Consider the following 20,820-nt stretch of genomic DNA (forward strand, 5'->3'; position numbering starts at 1 on the left):
TAGGAGTTAAGTAGATTGCCCCCTTCGTATGGAGCATGCATTCTCCAGCAAATGGTCTCTATCTTTCCTTGTAGACTCCTATTCTGCACTTTCATACATGTTGTGTGCCTGATAACTGACAGGATTTGAGTTTGCATTTTTTTAAATATAAGGGATATCTATGGATCCAACTCATCTCTAGATTGCCTTCTAGATTCATTACAAAATGACCAGGAAAATGCCTCTGGATATTAGTAAAGTTAACAAAGAAACAAAAATCTTCTTTCTCTACTTTTTCCTGATCTCTTTTTTAGGGGTTTTGAAGAGAAGGATTCTTTTTTTTACTTATCTTTCCACCTCCTTAACAAATATGGACACACTTTTATTCCTTTTCATTTGCCTTTTGTCACCATTTTGGTAAAATGGAGGCACAAGATAGCTTGACATCTAATTTTTTAAATTATCCCTCTTTGTTGAAATAAGCTAACATCTTTTTAGCCTTCTGGAACTGGCTTCCCACAAAACCTGTACTCAAAAACCTCATATATGACCTGGTTTAGTGATGATTAGGATTTTAAAAAGATGAGAAACTTTATATTGTGTAGTGACTTCCTGGGCTGGGTTTTGATTGCTTTCTCATTTTGTTTGTATATACAACTTGCAATGGATGATTCTCCACTGTGACCATTCCACTTCTCCAATTCTGGTTGGACCATCTTTTTAACTCCATCTTAGAAATAAGAAGTCATATAGCCTAATTATTTTGTTTGCCTACATGACTATAATATTCTTGGCTTAAGTGAATCTTATAAAATTGTAATAAGCAATGTCAAGTTTGTAAATTTCAAATGCCAGTTTTCAGATATAAACTGTAATCTGAAGGGGACACTTCATAAAAAATACATAACCTTCATCTTTTCATCTTAAAAACCTCTGACTTCTTTCCTGAACTGCAAACCATATGTTTATAAGTGTGTATTGTGTCTCTTGTAGCCCCTACTCAAGCATTCACATTTACATGAATCTAGGTGGTAGCATATAGGGAAATAGCTAACAACTAATGAGTGCCAGCTATTAGCTCAAGATAGTAGTAATTTCATTTAATTCTCAGAATAGCCTCTAAGGTAACTACTATCATTATTTTATTTTGCAGATCATATATAACCGAATCAAAGCTAGATTAATTTGCTCCAAGACACAGTCACATGGATTCAGGCCAGGGAACTGGCTCCAAAGTCTGTGCTCTTAACCTCCTCTCTATACTGTCTCCTGAAAAGTGTATAGGTGTTAAATCTGAGTCATTGTAGGGAAATTTTTGCAACTGGTATTTCAGGTCTTATACAAAGTAGTTACTTTAGAAATGGCATTAATCATCAGATAGCTCTGAAGAAACCAGGTGGGAGAGACCTAGGGAAGTGAAAGGAGACTCAGGCCAGAATTTGCACAGAAACATGTCCTTTAGCTACTTCCTTATTTTTTTTAAAAAAAGATTTTATTTATTTATTTGAGATAGGGAGTGAGCATGAGCCAGAGGTCAAAGGGGGAAGGAGAGGGAGAAGCAGGCTCCCCACTGAGCAGGGAGCCCAACATGGGGCTCCATCCCAGGACCCCGGGATCATGACCTGAGCAGAAGACAGATGCTTAATCGACCGAGTCACCCAGGCGTCCCTAGCCACTTCCTTCTATGTTTCACAGAACTACACCTTATTTTGTTTGTATATCAACTTCAGATTGTTGCTGGATGCATAGAATGAGTTATGCACATAAACACACACACACACACACACACACACACACACACGCATAAACAAACATACCCCCCCCCATAAAATTTGTTTAAAGTAAATGTTCTGTAAACTACAGTAGTAGTAGTAGTTTGCTTTTTTTTTTTTTTGATGACCTTATAACACCACAATATAAAATAGAACAAAATAAAACAAAAATGAAAGCGATTTCAAATATTGCTCAGGAATGCCTAGACCTGAAAGCTTTAGGTAACATTTTCAGAACCATGGGAACTTTAGCCATCGCAGGGTGATAGACAAAATAATCCCAAAGATATTCAAAGCCCAATCCCTGTGACTTGTGCATAATTTATTTTACATGTAAAAGAAAGTTTGAAGATGTGATTAAGGACTTTGATACTTGAGTATTATCCTGGATTATTCAAGTGGGTCCAATCTAATCACAGAGTCCTTAAAAGAGGGGAGATGTGTTGATGGAAGCTAATCAGATTTGAAGACACTGGCTTTGAGTGGAAAAGGAGCCATGAGCCAAAGAATGCATGTGGCCCCAAGAAGCTGGAAAAGAGAATAATATAGACTCTCTTGGAAAGCCCTGTTAACATCTTGATTTTAGCTCAGTGAAACCCATTTAGGACTTTTGACCTCCAGATCTGTAAGACAAATTTATGTTGTTTTAAGCCATTAAATTTGTGATAATTTGTTACAAGCAGAAATAGAAAAGCAATGTGGACAATCTCTTGGGAACAGCAGTCTCTCAAAGATGACCTATCAAGACTATCCTTTGGGAAATTTCGATTCCTAGGCACATGGCTTATTATGACATAAATCAGTAAATATCTGCAAAAAAGAATTTTGACTTTATATGATGGATTTTCCTTGTCAAAAATTATTTCTTGTTTAGTTTTTAATAAATATTTGAGAAAATATCAGCTTGATTTTTTAATTTAAGAAAACAAACTGAACAATGAATGTTCCTTTCTTTTGCAAATAAAAATATTTCCAAAATACATAAAGCTTATCTTTTAAGTGTTTTATGCTCATGAATAATCTTTGTAGAATGCAAAAAAGTTCTAATATATATTATTTATTTGTATAACCAGGTAAAGCAACTTCTCTTTTGTTGCTATTGTAAATAAATTTATCTTTGAGGATTCAACTTACAATTTCAATTTTTTTTTAAATTTTTTTTTCATTTATTTATGATAGTCACACACACAGAGAGAGAGAGAGGCAGAGACATAGGCAGAGGGAGAAGCAGGCTCCATGCACCGGGAGCCTGACGTGGGATTCAATCCCGGGTCTCCAGGATCGCGCCCTGGGCCAAAGGCAGGCGCTAAACCTCTGCGCCACCCAGGGATCGCAATTTCCATTTGATTCAGTAATAAATTACATGTGATCAAGTTTCTGATAATCTCCTTTGCAAATCTCCATTGTGCAAATGTTTTCAGTCTCAGTACAAAGTCATGGTTCATTGGATAGTGAAAGCACAGATGTTTTGGATTCTACAGATAACAATAGAATTGGAAATGTAAAATATTTTAGAATTTATGAGTAAATAAGTCTTGTTTACATTAATTCCTTTATCAGGTTAAGAAGACCCTTGAAAAAACAGGGCATGATTCTTAATGATAAAGAGTTTAGAATTTTAAACACTTTAAAGTTTATGATAATAGAATAGAATTTGAAGGTGAATTTTTATGAAATTCTTTGCTTTAATGAGTTTTGAAAATATACCAAAAAAGCAGTGAATACTAAGATTAAATCTGAGAGTTTTTTCCCTACAAATTCACTGTTAAAAATAGATTTTTAAAATATAGTTGGTTATTGAAAATATTTTAAACTGTAGAGTAAGTTTAGGTTTGACATGTTTAAGCTTGCAATTACTTTCAAAATCATTATATGAACAAGATATGTTTTGTGAATATTAATGGGTAGATCACACACTTCTTTTAATCTCCAGTACAGTCAGATAATTTACATGGTTATTATGTGTTTTCTGGTTTATATTCTACTTTTGACAAAGAAAACTATAATATTAAAAGAAGCTTATTCATACACCGTATGTAGAGAGTTTAATGTAATCATTTTACAACATATTTCATTTCTTTTTGGCCATTTTTAAAAAATTAGGCTCCATCCCCACTCCAAGCCCATAGGGCTTGAACTTCTGACCCTGAGATCAAGAATTGCATGCTCTTCTGACTGAGCCAGCCAGGTACTCTTTGGCCATTTTCAAAGATAAGAAATAAAAATTTTAGTCTGGAATAGGAGATTTCAGAAACTTTAGAGATCTTACAAAGAGAGATCCCTGGGTGGGCTCAGCGGTTTAGCGCCTGCCTTGGCCCCAGGGCGTGATCCTGGAGACTAGGGATCCAGTCTCACAACAGGTTTCCTGCATAGAGCCTGCTTATCCCTCTGCCTGTGTCTCTGCCTGTTTCTCCCTCTCTCTCTCTCATGAATAAATAAAATCTTAAAAAAAGAAAAAAGAAGAGACATTCTTTGTTATGGTTCCTGAAATAATTCTTTAAAAATTCTTAAAATACATAATAAGATGGAGGAGGGGCTTAAATTTCAAACATGCCATAGTCAGAAGTTATTAGCCAACAAAAAGACTTAAAATCATAAGTAATACACACACACACACACACACACACACACTGCAAAATCTATATGTCTTACTTGTAAACTGGATTCTGTTTTTACAAGAACTCAATCATTTGTATCTTGTATTTGTTATTGTTTACACAGTGACGTTGTTTGAATCATTGTCCATGAAATCATTTGTCCACCTCTAATCTTTAGAAGATAAGCAACTTATAAACTATATTAAACTTAATATAGCAATATGTTATCAACTCTAAAAGCATCTTTAAGTTTGGGGAACTATAAAGTATATCCGAGGACTCGTCAAACAAATATAAGATTTGTAATGGCTGTTTACTTTTTGCTTAGAATTCACAGAATTTGATAGGTAGAAGGCTACTGAAAGCTAATTCAATCCCAATTCTGTCTCATACCAGGCAAACTATTTAACCTTTGAGTCTCATTTTTCCAATCTGGAAAATGGGGCTCATAACACCTACTCACAGATTCCTTATGAATAGTGATTAAGATAATGAATATAAAGGACTTAATAAGACATTTGGCATATATTGAGTGCTCAAAGGTTTATTATTATCACTATTACCCAAGAAATGTTAATTATTATAGTTATTCTTTTTCTATAAATATTTATATTACTTACTAATATTACCCTTAGAAGATTCTTTATGGTTTCCTAGGTTATGACTCAGTATGTCAAAGCTCTAAATAAAAGCAGAAAATTTTAGTTAATATTTCAGTTCTTGAAAATGGATGACTCTGATCCCACTCACCTACCCAAACAAACAAATATAAAATAAACAAAACTCCAATTGCTACCCACTATCCACCAAATCAAAGACCTCTTTGCCTTATCAGTTTTTCCCTAGTTCAACCTCAAGCTACATTTCCCTAATTTGCAGACACACAAAACCACATGCTCTTCTCTGAGCTTGTCCAAAGTTTTCCTGCTGTCTTTTGCTCAGGTTGTTCCTGTCTATGGCCCTAGATAAACACCCTGTAGAAACCTCAGGGTTTCATGGGAGAGGTTTGATGTAGCACACTGGTAGACTTATTTCTACTTTATTTCCTCCGAAACTTATTAACCATTTGAAAACAATTCTGTACCTCAAAGATCTGAGGGGAATTTGGACCAATGAGAATAAGTTACTATCTCAGAGAAATCAGAGCATTTTACCTTTTGGAGACCAAGTTAGACCTTCCAATTGTTAACCACTAAGTGAAATCTAGAGCCACACTGCTACACGGCATGAGTTTTTAACAAGTCTCCTTCTTAGGAGTATCTTTCTCCTATTTCAATAATGGAACAATACATTTGCTACCACTACCCTTGGTGACAAGTTCTTGTCTTTGCTCTGTCTATAAGATTATAAAATCTTATTTTTTAGTCTCAAAAGCAGCTACTTCAAAAATGTACATTTAAGTCCCATTTAAGAAATCCAGCACTCATCCTGGGCCATTGTCCTTCTCAATTCCTCTGCTTTCATGGCTGCTCTTTCCAGAAAGCTCCCTATGTATGACATACCCTCCCTCTATTCCTCTCAAAATCCTACCTATAAATGGACCAAACAAATGTTAGCTCCTTTATAAAGCCTTTTCCAATCTCTAAAAGGCTTGAAACATTCTATTTACAAACACTTGAGAAATCGTTCACACCATTTTGGACCATAGTTTTCAGTGGTGTACTTATCTTCTCATCTTTTCTTGCTGGATATTAAGTCTGTTTAGTCTCATTCTTGTTTGTATCCTCTGAAGGCTGTCTCACAATGCCTTTCATCAAGTAGGTGCTCAGTAAATATTTCACTTATTGTGATGAATGAAAATTTTCAATGTTAAGTCCCTAAAGGTAAAAATCAGGGTTTGTTTGGGTTTTTTTTGACCCAGACTATATATAGAATCTTAGCCCAGTCCTGTCTTCAAAGTGACATTTATCCTCTTTGGTGTACTCTTCATTAATATTTTCTTGCAGATGTTAAAGTGAGACAAGTGGAAATGAAAAGAAAATGCAATGTGTTAAATCACATCTGTATTTTAGGAAAAACTCAGGGCGGTTTCAATTGAGGTCATGCCAAAAATTTTCACCTAGACAAACCATAAAAATCAGCTTGACTAAAAATTTTTTAATGTTGAACCCATTTAACCAGAAAAGTGTATGTCTTTTATTTTTAAATAGTGGGACTGACATTTTTACATTTTAATTATTTAGGCACTGGTTACACTCAATATCTATAAGGTGACTTTTCATTTTATTTTACCATCAGCATCACCATTAGGAGGGCATATGGGGCTGTGTTGGGGTTGGGAAATCTATGGAAATAAGTGTTACAGCATTTGGTAAGAAGTAATGCAATTTTAAAAAAGGTTCTTTAACCCCTTTTGAGCCCATATATGAAAATAACAATAAGAATTATTTTATCTTACAGGGGTTTTTGAAGATTAAACTATTATTCTGTGAAAGTGAATTACAGAATATACAAAATTCATTATATTATTTGGGAGGCACATATGAGATGAATGTCTTATGGAAATTATCTTTGGACTTCCAGCCACTGGTTTTGATGGTAGCAAATGGAGCCGGTGGAAAACGTTTATTCTTTACATTGCTTCTGAAAGTGCAAGAAAAATTATCCTGGGGAAGAAGTATCACTGAAGTTTGAGTGGGAGAATTTCCTCTTGTAAAATTACTGATGTCTATACCACTTAACCTGTCTTCAAATAGGAATCAGTCTGTGGAAATGTTTATGCTCACTCTCTTTCTCTCATAAATAAATAAATAAATAAATAAATAAATAAATAAATAAATAAATAAATAAATCTTCGAAAAAGGAAAAGAAACTGATTTTATGTTATTGTGGTACAAATGATATTATTAAGCAGGGGTCTTGCTCGGCCATGAAATATGGATGGGTTGTTTAACATGCATGTAGATGACACATTTCTAATTAATTCTAATGGTCATTACAATTTGTTGAATTCTAAAAAATGGGTTAATGCCTTATAATACTATATCTTGGACAGTATTGATGTTATTCATTTTTTCAAATGTTTACCATCACTCAGATGTATTATAAATACATTCATGTTGAATCAACCAAAGAGAACATAACTGGGAAAACTTAGTGCTGTCTTGTCTATATACTGCCTTCCAGTAGGATTATAATTTAAAATTTTATTGAGTGAAGTCTTATAATATTGAAATATTAACTGATTATTCTCTGTAGTTCCATAATAGCCTTCAGGCCATCGACTGAAATTAGATTGCAAGTATGAGGCTTACCACCTGAAAGAAAGGCTAAAAAGGAGGAAAACAAGATTAAAAGCCTTGGCTTTTGTCTTCCATGTAATACAATGGTTCTCAACTAGGGGTGATTTGCCCACCTCACAAGATGTTTGGCAAGGTGTAGAGAAATATTTGGTTGTCACATCAGGGAAGGGAATGCTATTAGAACCTGTGGTTAGAGGCTAAACACCCCATAAGCACAGGGCAGCTTCCCACACAAGAATTATCTGACCCCAAATGATGGTAGTGCTGAGGTTAAGAAACTCTGATCTAGAGATTTTTGAAAAATGCAAGGGTTGACATAATGCTTTTTGATTTTTTGATTTTTGAAAAATGAAAAGGGTTGACATAATGCTTTTTGATTTTAAAAAAATGGCTCTTGGCAAATTGCATTTAAATTAAAACAAAAAGATGGCTCAATTTTATTGAGTGCATATTACATGCTGTATGCTGATTGAAGACTCATATATTTTTATGCATTTATCTTCAGAACAATCCAATGAATATAGGTAATTATAATTTTCATACGATAATGATGAGGTAAAGCAGTTTGTATCAATTCATACAGATAGCCAGTGGTGGAGGCAGATCTCAACCCTGGGAGATCTAATTCCAGAATTGACTTACCCAACCACTCTGGCCTGCTCCTAAGACTTGCAATAGCCAGAGTCTCATAGAGAGAGAAGTGTTTGGTGGGAATTTGCAAAAGGCCTGGAGTCCTCAGAGAATGAGATTTATACCATCAAGAAAATGATTGGGAGGACTAAGTTGATGTTGTAAGAACCTGTTTTCCAATCATAAAGGAGATAGATTTTGATGGTCTAAGGAAAACAACAAAACAAATTGGTAGAAAGAGAGAAGTCCATGTGAGAAGAATGAAGATAGAAATTCTAGATGGGTTTGGGGATTTCTGAGTACTGAGTGAACCTATACTTCACCTGCCAGGGAGTAGCTTCAAGCAGAAATATTCACACCAGTTTGGTATATCAGGTTGGAAAATCCAGGCTGACACTATGCTTACCTCAGGGGGTGTTTGGCAGAGGATGTTGCTGAGATGTCACCACTGCTCCTCTTCCCAAAGTGGGCCACCGGACTCTCAGAGTGGCATGGGAGAAAGTATGCAGAGTTTCCTAATTGCTCTAAGAAGGGCACAAAAGTGTCTGAGAAAGTTCTGCAGATGAGAAGCATCATGGAAATGGCGAGGTGATGACATCTATGAATGTGATGTACTGACCCCACACCATAAAGAGGCTGGATGGGCAGCAGTAGATGGCAACAAAGATTGATGCCAACAAAGATGACATCTTATAAGGACCAGAGCTGACACTGTGCTTATGTAAAACATAGCCCCCTTGTCTCAGCCCTGGCATGTGAACTCATCAGGCTGTCTGAGAACATGAAGTCAGCCCTGTGGGGAGGAAGGAAGCCCGACAATCTTGATCTTGAGAGTTAATAAGTGAAAGGACTAAATAGACCCTAATTGAGATGAAATATTCCTGCAACAGCATAATGGAGACTTATGATGGAAAGAGTTGGGTTAAAGAAAGTAAAGTTGCATTTGTGAGCTCCAGACTTTTATGTCTTTGACATTCAATTATGCTACATGTATCTATGCAAGACACAAATGAGGAGTGGAAATTAACATTTTCATGAGAAAGGCTTGTGATATTCTGGCTTTTGTCTTTCTCTACTGCAACTTAATCTCTTAAACTACTATCCAAAGAATATTTAGAAAATACTTCTTTGCACACATCACTTAATTTGTCCAAACTTCAGGGTTTCCCTTAGTTTATAGATAATATCCAGACTTTGTGCTAATCTTCCACAATTGAGTTTTTGTGTAATTCTCTCCGGCCCTAAATGTAATTTCCCTCCCCACCCCCAGGCAAGATTCTCCCTTTTACCCAGACAGATCTATTAGATTTCTTACAGGTACCTGGACACAGCTTACCTCTTTGTCTTGGACCGTAATGCTCTTTGAGTCTGGAATATCTTTTCCTTTCCTTTTGGCATGTCTAATTATAAATCTCTTTCAAAATCCATACTCATGTCACACATGGTTTATAAAGCTTTCTCCAAATACCCCAATCATAACTCCTGGAAATGACAGCTATATATTCACTGGCATGTGGACAATCTGGCTATGCTTTTATCAAGGCTTTTATTTGAATTGCAAAGAGGTCTCAGGTTTTCTAACTGCAACTATTCATATTTTGAATGCTGAGTTTCCATTAACTATAATTCTTTATGGTCCCCAATTTGCTTCTTCACAGATATAAGTAATGCTCAATTTAAAAAGTTTCTTTTCTTTCAATGCATTATCTTTGAAATGCCTCTTACTCGGGAGTGGCTTTGCTTTCCCTGCAATGTGCTTTCTGAATTGAAGTCAAGAAGTATGAGTTGTAGCAAAGATGATCATGGCTTTTAGTGTGAGGAGACATTTACCAGATGAGATGCCATCTAGGAAAGTTTTCTTTACTGTGCAGAAATCCCTTTACTTTATCAAACAGCTCACCCCATCTGGAGTAGACAAGCATATTTGTATTCATTTGGTGTGGACAATGTATATATGAGATAATTAGCATGCAACTGACACTAAAAGGTTAATTAGGATAAATTGATTTTAGCAGGAGTCCTCCTATTCAAGGAAATTGGGTCATATATTTGGCCAATTAACCCAAAAGTCAGCCAAATGTGAAATAATAATATAGTTTTGTGCAGTGAAGAATTAAGTTAACTTAAAGAGGGTTCTGGCCTTTGCCTTTGGCTACTGGAAGGTGATTTCTAGTCTCCTGGGGTATCCTTCCCAGTAGGAGTGTCTTTGTTTGCCTTGGGAAGAACTGAAGACTAAAGATGTTAGCTTGAACCTCTGGCAGGTAGTGGAGACTAAAAGACAGCCCTGTGGGTGGTATGTGATAGAGCTCCAATAAAAACTCTGCACACCAAAGGCTTGAGTGCACTTCCCTGGGTGACAATACTCTGTGCATACTGTCATGCATCAGTGCAGGGGAAGTAACATGTTCATGATTTCATGGGAAAAGGACAACAGAAACTCCCCATGTGGCATTTCTCTTGGACTCCTTCCTATGCTTTCTTCCTTTGGCTTATTTTGGCCTATACTTTTTCTCTGTTATAAATCAAAACTATGAATATATCAGGTTTTAATGAGCTCTGTGAATCGTTCTAGTGGATTATTTTACTCGAGAGTGGGTTGGGATTCTGCTTCCACCTTACCACATTTGAAGTTGGTGTTAGAAGTGAGAGTAATCTTTTGTATACTGTGTTCCTTCTAACTTAGTTGGCTAAACTCATAAACTCAACCCAGGTGTTCATCAGAAATGTCCATAAATCCTTTTTCTAGGCATATTGTAATGGATGTATAATGTGTGCAATAAACTGTTGTTATTAGAATGATTGGAATTTGAAGATTGTCACTTCAGCTTAACCTAGACATCTGACTGATAAACACACAAAAATAAAATCTTTGGCTTTGACTTAGAACGTAGAAAGGTATTTTTTTTTTTTTACAGGTATTTCAATAGATGTTTTCTTTGTGTATGGATTCAGTGGTTACAGGTCTAGCCAAGATAATTTTTTTCTATTTTTTATGGAAGCTATGATCAATTACTCTAATTCTGAAACAAGTATCTTCAATTACTTGACTAATTTGCTTCTCTCTCTCTTTTTTTTCATTTTGTTTATTTAGTTGACTGAATAAATCAACCCCATAAATCTAATAAACATTTCTCAGAAATAGAGTATAACCAATCTCAGCACAGGATCCTTCTAGATTTCTCCCTTTATTTTTGTACTCATAATTCATGTGTATATGTAAGAATTCCTTGAATAATGTAATCCTAATAAAAATCTAACAGACATAAAATGGTTTGGGACTAAATGTGATAAAACTCTTAATAGGCATACATTGTATAGGCATGTATTGTATATACAACTTGTAAGAGGGAGTATTCAGGCACACAAATGGACATTTTAAGATTGGAGAGTATTTCATGTGGTGTAAACATCTGTATTTAAGTTTTATGTATCTAATGGAAAGTATTAGCTAATAAGACAAATTAATTAAATTGTGGGTGGCTAGGAGAGCTCCTGCAGTAATTGATGAAGAAGATAAGATTTGGAGGTATTGCCTTTGATACAGTACATAAACTTTAAATGGTGTACAGTATTTTAACTAATAATACCCAATCTGTAGCTGCTTTCTTAACCTTTAATTTCTGTTCTATTTTCATTCATTTTGCTTAAATTATGGTGTGTACCAGGAAATTCTTTTTTTTTTTTTTTAAGATTTTATTTCTTTATTCATGAGAGACATGGAGAGAGAGAGAGAGAGAGAGAGACAGAGACACAAGCAGAGGGAGAGGCAGGTTCCTTGCAGGGGGCCTGACATGGGACTCGATCCTGAGTCTCCACGATCACACCCTGGGCCAAAGGCAGGCACTAAACCACTGAGCCACCAGGGATCCCCCAGAAATTCTTATAAAGAGAAATATTCAGTAGCATAAGTAAGAAAATAGGAAAACTTTTTGCATTATCAACAATTTCATCCCTGACACAATGTAATATAAAGTTATAAAGTAATTTGAATTTGTGTGTTGCAAAAAGTAAATCTAGATGTCTCATTATATTGCTGAGAAGAGTAAAGTAGCCAATATATGTGTTTCTAACAAGCAGTTATAGGGAGTGGCTTGATTTACCCAAGTAACTACATCTGTTTTCAATCCTACCTCATCTGGGTAGCCAGTGGTAGTAGTGTTTCAGAATACTGCAGCTGGTAGGTGCAAATTTCTTGGTTGATTAAAGGAGTTTATTCCTCCAAAAAACTCAATGCTGCCAATGTTGGGGAAATCCCTTTCAGGCACAGGATTACAATCTCATTCTTGGGAACCCATTAGTGCAGCTCTATTGTTTTACAAACAAGGGGCTCCAGTGTCCAAGAGGTTTTTCTGGACTTGCTCATACACAAATAACTAATGGAAAACTCACATATTAGATCCAAGGTCTCCTGCCTCTGATCAAACTTTATTTGATCTATTATTACTAGGCTCTATTGTCAAATCTAGTCTAGAAAATCGTTGCACATTCAATCACTATTGTTTTATTTTACCACTAAGCCTATTTGCTTCTTATTTTATCACTTTCTTTAGAAAATGTTGATTTCTATTTTGCAAACTCTAGTAACTTTTTCACAAGCTCTTCTGTACTTTTTTCTCTCAAAATTTTGTAGCCATTTTTTCTATGACGAGAAATATAGAGCTAAATTGTAATTTTTAACCAATGTATAATCTTCTGATATATAAACATGTAGCATACTTTTAAAATTAACCAGTTGCTTCTCTGTACAGGAGAATGGGAGTGACTACCAGGATGTTCTCTGGTCCCTGGCCTAGATGATTGATCCAGGGGTGGAAATATTGATGTTCTGAAATTTCCCACCTATATATCTAAGAAAGTGTTTGTTTTCATTACTTACTTAGCAGTCAGTGGTCCCTTTCAATTTAACAACGATTATTTTCCTTGAGCACTAGGAAATTTTATTGTTATTACTTTATTTTTTTTTCATTTTAAAAGTTTGAGGTATAATAATTGACAAATGATTTTATACAAGTATCAGGCATATAACATAATGATTTTAATCTGTATATATTGTGAAATGATCACATTAACTCCAGTTAACATTTATTACCACACATAATCACAATTTTTTTTTTTCCAGTGATGAGAACTTTCAGGATTAACTCTCTTAGCAACATTCAAATATACAGTATGGTATTGTTAACTATGGTCGCCATGCTGTAGCTTACATCCCCATGAACTGTGTGGTTTATAACTGGATGCTTGTACCCTTTTACCTCCTGATTCATTTCACCTACCCCTCACCCCCTACCTCTGGCAACCAACAATCTGTTATTTTTACTTATGAGTTTATTTCTGTTTTGTTTTGTTTTCACTGTTAGATTCCACTTACAAGTGAGATTACACAGTGTTTGTCTTTCCCAGTCTGACTTATTACACTTAACTTTATGCTCTCAAGGCCCATCCATGTTGTCACAATTGGCAAGATTTCCTTCTTATTGTCTTTAATTAATTAATTTATTTGGATTTTATTTATTTATTCACGAGAGAGACAAAGAGGGAGGCAGAGACATAGGCAGAGGGAAAAGCTGGCTCCCCGAGGGGACCCTGATGCGGGATTGGATCCCAGGACCCTAGAATCATGACCTGAGCTGAAGGCAGATGCTCAACTACTGAGCCACCCAACGTGTCCCTTATTGTCCTTATTTTAAAAACAATTTCACCAATTTCTTCCTTTTCTTTTTACAGAAGTCCTATTAATCAGAACTTAGATGCTCTTTTTTTTTTTGTTACTCTATTCATGCAACACATTTTCCCAAAATTTAGTTCCTTAAAGCAACCTTCTAATTTTGTTCATGATTTTGTAAATTAGGATTTTTGAAAAAGATTTATTTATCTGAGAGAGAGAGTGGGGGGAGTGACAGAGGGAAAGGGAAGACAGCCTTAAGCAGACTCTGTGCTGAGCACTGAGCCCGACCTGGGGTGGGATCTCATTACCCTGAGATCAGGATCTGAACTGAAAACAAGAGTTGGACACGTAATGGACTGCACTATAAATTAGGATATTTGGAGAGACTTCAGGCAGGTCTCATGAGGTCTCATGCGGGGGGTTCTAAAGCAGTTGCAGTCAGATTTCAGCTGGCTTGTCATCATCTGATTAGCTAGACTGGACGTTCAAAATAACTCATCCATAAGGGGGCAACTGATGCTGGCTGTCAGCTGGGAGCTCAGTTGGAGCTGCCAACTGGTGTGTCTACATGTGGCTTCTTCACATGGCTTGGACTCCAACTGATTTCTTTCTTCGGAAACTTGAGGAATTCTCTAAGCTTCCACTGTGTGGTGAATTTATATTCTGCCTTTTGAATCTGTCTTTGCTATCCTGTTTTTTTTTTTTTTTTAAGTAAACATTTTAGGGAAACATAACATAGTGGCAGAAATGTATGTAGATCTTTTTAATCAACTATTTTTGTAAGTGAAAAAACCCATGTAATTGGTACCTAGATCAAGATGTAAAACATTCACAGCACTGCAAAACCCCCCAATTTCAGCATCTCCTGACAGGCCGCTCTCCACTATCCTAACTTTGAACAGCACAGATTAATTTTGTTTGCTTTTGAATTAATTTTAATGTAATCATGCAGTATATACTCTGAATCTGGTTCTTTTCGCGGGGCGTTAAGTTTATGAGAGCCAGTCATACTGTAATATTTTTGATCAATCTCTTTGTTACACTATTCCATGGCACAAAATGCTGTAATTTAATTCATCTATTTTATTGTTAATATCCATTTTTTTTCAGTTTTTGGTTTTTATCAATAGTGACTCTGTAACTCATTTATTCATTCAAGTAGTTTACTTGTACTTTCTTTTGAATTTTCTACCTATACAGTTTGTCTGTGAAGAGCAGTTCTTAGAATTATTTTATGAAGCTTCTCATAAAACATATGAAAACATAAATGCGTTTACTTAGACTCCTTGCACCAGAAATCTGGTGAGCACGTTTTACATATAAATACTTTACTAAATCTTCCCTCAGAAATGTTATATCAGTGTATCTTTCTAAAAGTGCATACGTAGCTGCTTTGCCATAGTTTTTCTGCTACTGTATACTTTTCCATGTTAACCTTTGCTGATCTCTTGTCCAAGAATAAAACCTAAAAAAAATTGTAATGATAACTGGAAACTCACTTTGTAAGTTTGTTATATGTTTGTACTGGAATTTCTTTTTTGTAAATTGATTTATTGTTTCCTTTGATCATTTTTCTTTTCACATAAGCTATTTGAAATATAGGAAATCTGGCATAGAGTGATGTAAATAGGTAAGGATTGATACCGTGACTCCACAATTATTTTATGACATTTTTAACAGGTGACTTTCATCTCCTAATTGTTACTTTCTGATATAAGATGGCTATTCTATCTCCAGCAGCAAGAAGGAGATGGGGTAAAGGCTTATACCAGCCATGTCTCCTCCACTTTCAAAGTATTTCTGGAAGCTTTGTCCTATAACCTCTGCTTTTATTTCATTGTTCAGAACTAGGTCATGTAGTGACCCCTCACTACTCTGGAGCACAGAATGTAGCTATAGACAGCTTTATTGCCACTTCAAACAAAATCAGAGTTCTGTTCATAAAGGAATATGGAAGAGTGGATTGTATAGGCAGCAGCAAAATCTTCCAGGGTAGGTCAGTGGGTCCCTAACACTGATATGCATCTTCTCAAACATAGAATCTATTTACCATCATTCCAAGGAAGTGTTCCCTATCAGCCTATTCATGGTCTGGTGACCTATAATCTAAAAGATGAGTTATCAACCTCTGACACATCCATCAAGTCTTTGCTCTCGCCGCCCTGAAGAGTTTGATACTTGTTATTAAAAGGCAACCACTGTGTGTTTCCCATTGTTCCCTTTTCTGAATTGGAATCATAACTATAGTCATGAAAGAACCATAGGATTCTTACGGTATGATGTTTGAACTCTACATTGAACTCTTGCCTCATGTTCATCCCCAGTGAGTTCTGGATTTATAAATGGTACCACAGAGCTGTCCTGCCTTGAGCAAGGGGGTTAGGCTTTTATACCTGCCTGTATTGGTGAGTCCTTAGCTGCTGGCCACATCTCAGTGGCATGGTTTTGTGCAACCATGCAGACATCTCTGAGTTGGTTGGCTCTGATTGGTGGAGAACTAATTGCTGGAAGAGGGTGCAACTCTCAGCCATTAGCAACCAAGAGCAAAGCAACTGTGTCTGGCAAAGGAGATCTGGGCAGGTACCCACAGCATCACCTAGCTATTCTGACAACTTCTGGTTCTTCTCTTTTAAAAAAAGTCACTTCTTTTGTTTTTTGTTTTTTGACTTCTTCTAGCCTGTGTATGTTGGGAGTGGGTAGTGGAGGAGGTTGTTCCTGCTTCATTTCTTCTATTGCTTCCTCTGAGAAGGGTGTAGGGGAGGCTGCTTTTCCTGGGTTTATTAGCTTTCCAAGGCCTCTTCCATGAGTACTGTTTGAGAGACCTAGGCAGTTTTAAGGGCTCAAAAATCACAAGCTATTGGCAGCCCGGCCTGGGATTTTGTTGGCAAAGTCAACTCCTCAAAAGCTCTCTACTTTCCTCCCAGTTATGTGCAAATGGATGCAGTTAGAATGTTTCATATACATAATGTTTAAGCATGAAGATTCCCTGGCTTTATTTAATGGCCTCATAGCTCAGGCTATTCCTCTGGGGATATTAATGGGTATTCCAGCTCCTTGGTGATGGAATTTACTGTACTTTTCTGTACATTGTGGAAATGGGAAACAGAGAAGTTAAATGCCTGACATCAGTTCCACACCTGTGGAGATAGCTTCAATTTTACTTCCAACCAGTCCAACATTTTGACTAAACTGCATTCACATCAGAAAGCAATCAAGATATAATTATAATATTAATGGAAACTTACTTTTATTGAGTGCTTACTATATTATGGTTATTATTCCAAATGCTTTATATAAAATAATTTCATCCTTCCAAGAAATCTATAAGGAACTCTCAAGAGGTCACATGGCTAAAAGACACTGGGTTGTTTGAGACAGTGGACAATATTTAGTAGAAAAATATTATTCTTCTAAACAGACTCCCTCATTCTGAATATCACTCCTTTGTTCTTCAAAACTATTCTTTTTTTTTCTACAAAAATACTTACTTTCCTTTGACTTTTGTCTGGTCCACGTCATGATCATTTCACATCAGACTACGGAAATTGCCACTGTCCGTATTTTCTATAGCAGGTCTCACCTTGTTCATAAGTCTTCTTATGAAGAAAGTTTCATCCTTGTCATCTAAAAAGAAATAAGTCTCATTTAGAAATTTCTCTTCATGGGGTGCCTGGGTGGCTCAGTGGTTGAGTTTCTGGCTTTGGCTCAGAGCATGATCCTGGTCCGGGGATCGAGTCCCACGTCAGGCCCCCTGTGAGGAGCCTACTTCTCCCTCTGTCTATGTCCCTGCCTCTCTGTGTCTCTCATGAATAAATAAATAACATCTTAAAAAAAATAAATTTCTCTTCATGATAAATATTTGGTTAATTTAAACTCCTTTTCAAGACTATTTTTTTCTGCCAGAGCTTCGTCTTTCCTTTTTTCCCAAGACTGTGACTGGGTTTTGGTGGAAGCTCACCTCTCTCTGTGGTGGTGAGGAAGGAGGCCTGTTGTCTTCCTTCTGTCCTTTGGGTCTGCACCAAACTCAGGGGTATAGAAAGCCTCCATTTCTCCTGTGATATGCTGTGATATGCTGAGATGTGATCCCATCCTCTTGTCATTCCAGACATTCTGCTCATATCCACTGCTGAAATCTGTGGTCCCTCCCTGCAGCAGCCTTGTGGTTGAGGTCTCCCCTCTCTGGCTTCATGGCACTCACCAGTGTCTTTCAAACCTCTGCACTCCATGTGGGTGTCATGGGGGCTTCATTCCAATATCTGACCCAGGCAATGGGCCTTTGGGTGCAGACAGAAGGAGGAAAACAGGCCTCCTTCCTTGCCACCACACAGGATTCATTGCCTTGGGCAGAATTCCCTAGATACTATCTTCTTACACCATAGGGGAAGAGGCAGGAAGTAAAGGAGCTTCAAGGTGTTCCTGGATTCTCTCTAAACTTATTTGGGGCCCCTGTCAGTGTTCCTTTATGCTCCCTCTTCTCCTTCTGCAGGGACCCAGACAATATCTTCATATGAATGCATCCTCTTAAAATCTTTCTCAAGCGCATTTCTCAGCATCTCATCCATAGAGTAATACGTAGAATAATTATATTCTTAGACTCTTAAGCTTTATTCTCAATGCATGAAAGGAAGCTGTGGTATTTAGGATAATTTTTGTTCTGCCTCTCAACAATTTCAGGCTTTCAAGACTCACTGTAATTAAACATTACAACTCTTCCAGCCTGGGAGAATAAATTCTCACCTTTTTAACCCGGAATTCAACACCTTTCACAATTTGATTTCCAACCTCTCTCTCCATTTTCGAAGTTTCTGTGTCCAAAAAAGACTTCCATCTCTTATTCCTGCTAGTACCATTTATCTACACTTAAATGTCCTTCTCTCTCCGTCTGCCTCATCTGCTCCCAATTCCCTCCTCAGCAAAGCCTTTCCTCCCCTCCAGTTAACCGTGGTACCTTTCTCGCCTTGGTTTTTCAGAATAAGTTCTGCCAATTTTGCAATCTCCTCCATCATTTGATTTTCCTTTTTCAGCCCCTGAGTGTTGGCAGTTCTCAGCATTCTTTGCCCTGTCCTCTTATCTGGTGGGTTTTCTTTGGTTGATCCTACTTGCTTCTAGTTCTCAACTACCACCTCTAGTCAATGGCTCTTAACACTGCATCTCCAGTCCTCACATCTGTCTTGAAGGATATTGTTTCTTTAATGGAGTCAGTGATCTCTCCTGCAGGTACCTCAGACTAAAGGTGTTCAAAGCTGACTTACAGAAATGGAAAACGGAAAGCTGTTATTTTTATAATCTTAATACTCGAGGCCAATTCTGTTGCCTCAAGATGAAGAAATCACCAAGACAGATAAAGAATTTAGAATGTAGGAAATTCAGATTTATGAAAGTTAAGTATTAATTTGCCATAGGGAAGGTCAATGGATGCATGTAGGTATAAAATTCATCCTATCTGCCCAAAAGTTGGAAGCAGTAATACTGACTCATTTATGTTCTATTTTTGTTCCTTATAAACATCTTGGTCTTTATCATAAATGTTATAAAATTTTATTACCAAAGAATTGGGAAAATAAAACTAAAAAGAGAAAAACACAAATGACTCCTAAGTTCACCATCCAGAAATAATAACCAGTCAATTATTAAATTATATTTCATCTTGATCTTTTTTTCTATGTATATATATTTAACCTACTTAGTTTTGTTTTTTTTTTAAAGATTTTATTTATTTATTCATGAGAGACACACAGAGAGAGGCAGAGACATAGGCAGAGGGAGAAGCAGACTTCATGCAGGGAGCCTGATATGGGACTTGATCTTGGAATCCCAGGATCATGCCCTGAGCCAAAGTCAGACACTTAACCACTGAGCCACCCAGGCATCCCTTAACCTACTTGTTTGAATGTCATTTATTTACTTAACTATATTTAGGTAAAATTATCAAAGTACTAAGTAATGTTTTTGTTGTTTTTACTTAATATTATACTGGGAATATTTTTATTTCATTAAAATTTCCTGTAATTTCCACTTTCAATGTGTCTTACTGCCTGGATATACTATATCTCTTAATTCTCTCTTTGTTGGTACTTTAGATATTTCCAATTTTATTTTTCTGCTCTTAAAGCCTATAAGATGAGAGGACAGGGCAAAGAACCAAGCTGAGAACTGCCAGCACTCAGAGAAAAGCTGAGAAAGCAAAATAAATAATGGAGGAGCTTGTTCTTTAATGAACATACTTTACCTATATCTTTGATCTTATGTTTGATTATTATCTTCAAATAAAGTCCTAGAAATTGCTGTGACTAAAGTTGGGATATTTTTCCTTTTCTTCAACCAAGATTTAATCTTCCTTATCCAGTCTGATGTGGGATCAATCAGGAAGATAGCATGGATGGTTTAAATCCAACAGACCTTTTTACTACAGCTTTTCTTTGTCCAAAAAAAAAAAAAAATTCAATAGCTTGTCTTTGTATATTACTTGTAAAAAAAACTTATCTTTGTAAATTGGAGACTTCTCCGAATGCATATGCATCTCCACATGCTCATTCCTCAGATTCCTCCATAAGGAACACAATAACTCCCACCTCCTGCCTCTGAGGGATGTTTAGGGTTCTAAAGCATATGAGGCCAGAGAACAAGGCTACTGTTTCAGGGAGGGACATCATAACATTCTCTTTGGTTCTCTAAGGGGAATAAAATTATTTAATATACAATCACTTATTTAATGTTTCAGGCATTGCACAATGTTCTGGATACCTGTACATTTTGGACAAAAGATATAAATATAGTTCATTTTGATTTAAGGTTCTTTTCTCCACCACAAGTGGTACTTTTAAGCACATACCGAAATCAGCAAATTTGATTCTTGAATGAGGTAATCGGTTGTTACAGCTTGAAAGTTTATATGCCCCTCCATCCTCAAAATTCATATGTTGAAGTCTTAA

At 36.3% G+C, this 20,820-nt stretch overlaps 1 long non-coding RNA gene across 6 annotated transcripts in view; it reads right to left on the minus strand.

The window, feature by feature from the left end:
* The window catches only part of LOC144300457 (uncharacterized), a 92,520-nt gene that overhangs the window by 42,812 nt on the left and 28,888 nt on the right, over positions 1–20,820 (minus strand). For 5 of the 6 annotated variants that reach the window (XR_013367101.1, XR_013367098.1, XR_013367096.1 and 2 more), the window contains exons 2-3: positions 17,377–17,512; positions 4,969–5,029 (exon numbers count right to left, since the gene is read on the minus strand). This is a non-coding gene — a long non-coding RNA (uncharacterized LOC144300457). The remainder of the gene's footprint in view (positions 1–4,968; positions 5,030–17,376; positions 17,513–20,820) is intronic. The other variant, XR_013367100.1, reaches the window with a different exon arrangement.

The sequence above is a fragment of the Canis aureus genome, chromosome 28 (assembly GCF_053574225.1).
Source record: "Canis aureus isolate CA01 chromosome 28, VMU_Caureus_v.1.0, whole genome shotgun sequence".
Taxonomy (NCBI): Eukaryota; Metazoa; Chordata; class Mammalia; order Carnivora; family Canidae; genus Canis; species Canis aureus.